Source organism: Chiloscyllium plagiosum, chromosome 30 (genome assembly GCF_004010195.1).
Source record: "Chiloscyllium plagiosum isolate BGI_BamShark_2017 chromosome 30, ASM401019v2, whole genome shotgun sequence".
NCBI classification, from domain to species: domain Eukaryota; kingdom Metazoa; phylum Chordata; class Chondrichthyes; order Orectolobiformes; family Hemiscylliidae; genus Chiloscyllium; species Chiloscyllium plagiosum.
In genome coordinates this window covers 46,721,767-46,725,288 of record NC_057739.1, presented here as the reverse complement: position 1 = coordinate 46,725,288, position 3,522 = coordinate 46,721,767, and the positions used below count along the sequence as shown (strand labels likewise).

Here is a 3,522-nt window from a genome sequence, read left to right as displayed (position 1 = left end):
CCCCAAACAGGGAACACGTATTCTTGAGGTCTATCTGCATGACCTTGTTACAACTGCTACACTCACATTTATTCCAATTGAATTCCATTTGCTACTATTTAGGCCATCTGACCAGTCTGTCGATATCTTCCTTCAACCTCAGGCTATCCTTCTCACTATTCACTACCTGTCGGAGAAATTAGCCCAATAAATTAGAGATCACAAAGCACAGTTCAAAGTAAAATTGACAAACAGTTTATTAGTACGGCGATATCGCGGAAGAGAAATTGACAAAGCTAAAACAGCACAGGTAGTTTGTCCAGATAGCTGAGAATTCTCTTCCTCGAGCTGAGGACGAAGCCAGGTTTTATAGAAATAAGATTAATTAAAATGGGGAAAGATACAATGTATTTGGAAATGGAGTAATCCAGTTACAATAATGACAATTGAAAAACAGTTATCGGATGAATGTCCTGATTCTTGATGCAATGCAACATCCTGACAGTATCAATGGGTCAGGAGATTCCAGTTCTCTTTGCAGGTAGGTGAGAATGTCTCTTTTGAAACAGTAGGATCCATTGTCCTGTCCTGGGAGCGATGTCCCTGGTGGTGCCTCTCCGTCTGACCTGTTCTTTGTGTGGCTTTGGTATTGCTGTGTTCTGAGATAGCCCTCAGGCTTTGGGACAGCTGTGTTGACCGGGTATTGTTAGTGTGTTTTTGGGAAGTGTATTCCCTTCTCTGCCAGTGCTGTCTGGTTTTGCTTGTCAGCCAGTTTGGTCACTGCTGAGGCATTCTGGGTGTTTTTGATATAGTTTGGCCAAGTTTGCTTTCCTATGTTCAGTGTGGGCCTATTATGAATAGGCAGGTTGGTAGGTCTTTTCCCACACCACCTCACCACTTTTGTTATTATCTGTGAATTTACTGATCAACCCTCTAACATTCAAGTCTAAATCATTTATACAACACTGACCTCTGTGGGATTCCAATGGAAAGACCTTCAGTTAGTAAAAGAGGTCTTAACCATCACCCTCTACGTCCTGCCACTCAGCCAAATCTTATCCAATTTGCCAAATTTCCATGGTTGTTACCTTTGCTACCAATCTCCCATTCCAAGTAAACCACATTAAAAGCATTGTCCTCAGCTACACACCTTATCACCTCTTTGGAAAATTCAAACAAGCTGATTATATATGACAACCTCTGAACAAAACCATGCTAACTGTTCTTGTTCCAATAGTTTCCCCACTACCCAGATTAGACTAATTGGCTTGTAGTTTCCTGATTTATCCCTTAATCCCTTCTGGAATAATAGTACCATGTTGGCTGTCCTTCAGTCCTCAGCCACCTCTCCCGTGGCCAGAGATAATTTTTGCTAGTGCTCCTATTTCCTACCTTGCCTCACTCAACAACCTTGGATATATTTCATCGAGCCCTTTTCCTACTTTTAAACCGGCCGGAGAACACAGAACCTCCTCTCTGTCTGTGCTAACGCTTTTAATTGTGTCATAGATCTTCCCCTGTAATTTCAATACCCACATAGATTCTTTCCCCAGTCAACACCAGCACAAAATATTTATTTAGAACCCTACCTACATCCTCTGGCTCCATGCACAAATTCCTGCTCTTTTCCTCATTATCTATTTATCCTAAATGAACCTGTAAAAGTTCTGCATGTTTATTAAGCTTAAGGGAAACACCCTTAGCTAAGAGAAAGGAACTTTAGTTTCACTTTTGACTTTGAGTGGGTCAGTCCTGTGAATCCTTGGAACTGGATGGCTCTGTATAGCAGTGCTTCTGAGAAATGAATAATAGAAACAGTGAATTAGGTTAGCTCGGAGTAAAGAGCTAATCTTAGTCCCAGAACAGGAGATTGGAATAAAAACCCTGAAAAGGTACTTAAAGCAAGTATAGTAAATCTCCAGATGTGTGGTAGCTCCAGAAAGAAGCTATTATTTCAGCTGAAGTTGCAAGTGAATTAAATTACTGAGGTGCTAAATACAGTGACTCTGGTGTTGTATGAGTGGTATTCTGAAAATTGTGAAGAAAGCTACTAACTACTCTAATACCCTTTTTGCCTTGATACTCCGTAATGGAATTGCCTCTGGAACTCTGGTAGACACATCCATTAAGATTAACAAGTACTGGTTCCCACTTTTAGTTCTTGGGAGGGGACCTACGCAATCAATTATAACCTGTGTGAAAGGTTCTTCAAGTGCAGGAATTAGCAACAAAGGTGCCGGTTTTATAATTGCCTGTGGCTTACCTACTGTTTGGCATGTATGACATATACAGCAAAAGTTAACCACATCCTTGTGCATTCCTTGTGTTTTTGTACCTTAGCCTGAGTCTTTCGTACCATTATGTGACCTTCTACAGGATAGTTCATGTGCTACCCGTATTATTTCCTGTCTGTATGCTATCAGCAACACAATCTGGTGCACCTCGTCCCATTTCTTCTCTGGAACTCTCCAGTGTTCAAACAATTAAGATTTCACATTTGCCTTTGCTGTATTCTGAGAATCCCTACAGTATGGAAACAGGCCCTTTGGCCCAACAAATCCACATCAACCCTCCAAAGAGTAACCCACCCAGACCCATTCGCCTACCCTATTATCCTACATTTACCCCTGCCTATTGTATCTAACCGACACATCCCTGAACACTATGGGCAACTTAGGATGGCCAATCTACCCTAACCTGCACATTTTGGATTGTGGGAGGAAACCCACGCAGACATGGGGAAAATGTGCAAACTCCACACAGACAGTCGTCCCACAGCATTGTAGTGAAGCAGTCTGTGAAGAGTGTTAAGAAGTGACACGATAAGAGGAAACAACTGAGGAGCTTCTCGTCAAAAGAAAGAAGGCAGCTTACATAAGGTGGAGGAAGCAAGGGTCTTGCTCAGCTCTGGAGGATTACAGGCAGGTGAGGAAGGAGGTCAAAAATGGTCTGAGGAGAGCCAGGAGGGGGCACGAAAAAGGCTTGACAGGAAGGATTAGGGAGAATCCAAAGGCATTTTACATGTATGTGAGGAATAAGAGAATGATCAATGAGAGAGTAGGGCCGATCAGGGATAGCATAGGGAACTTGTGTATAGAATCTGAGGTGGTAGGGGAAGCCCTAAATGAGTTTTTTGCTTCTGTCTTTACTAAAGGAAAGGACCTTGTAGTGAATGAAACCATTGAGGAGCAGGTGTGCATGCTGGAACGGATAGAGATTGAGGAAGCTGATGTGTTGAAAATTTTGACAAACATTAAGATTGACAAGTTGCCAGGGCCAGACCAGATTTGTCCTCAGCTGCTTTGGGAAGTGAGAAACGTGATTGCTTCGCCGCTTGCGAAGATCTTTGCATCCTCGCTCTCCACCAGAGTCGTACCTGAGGACTGGAGGGAGGCAAATGTAATTCCTCTCTTCAAGAAAGGAAATAGGGAAATCCCCAGCATTTACAGGCCAGTCAGTCTCACGTTTGTCGTCTGCAAGGTGTTAGAGAGGATTCTGAGGGATAGGATTTATGACCATCTGGAAGAGCATGGCTTGATTAAA

General features: G+C 42.7%; 1 long non-coding RNA gene across 1 annotated transcript in view; it reads right to left on the bottom strand.

The window, feature by feature from the left end:
- Window positions 1-218: 218 nt before the first annotated feature.
- LOC122564673 overlaps window positions 219-3,522 on the bottom strand; it is a 4,809-nt gene continuing 1,505 nt past the window's right edge. Inside the window, exon 2 of the long non-coding RNA XR_006315965.1 lies at window positions 219-1,773. This is a non-coding gene — a long non-coding RNA (uncharacterized LOC122564673). The remainder of the gene's footprint in view (window positions 1,774-3,522) is intronic.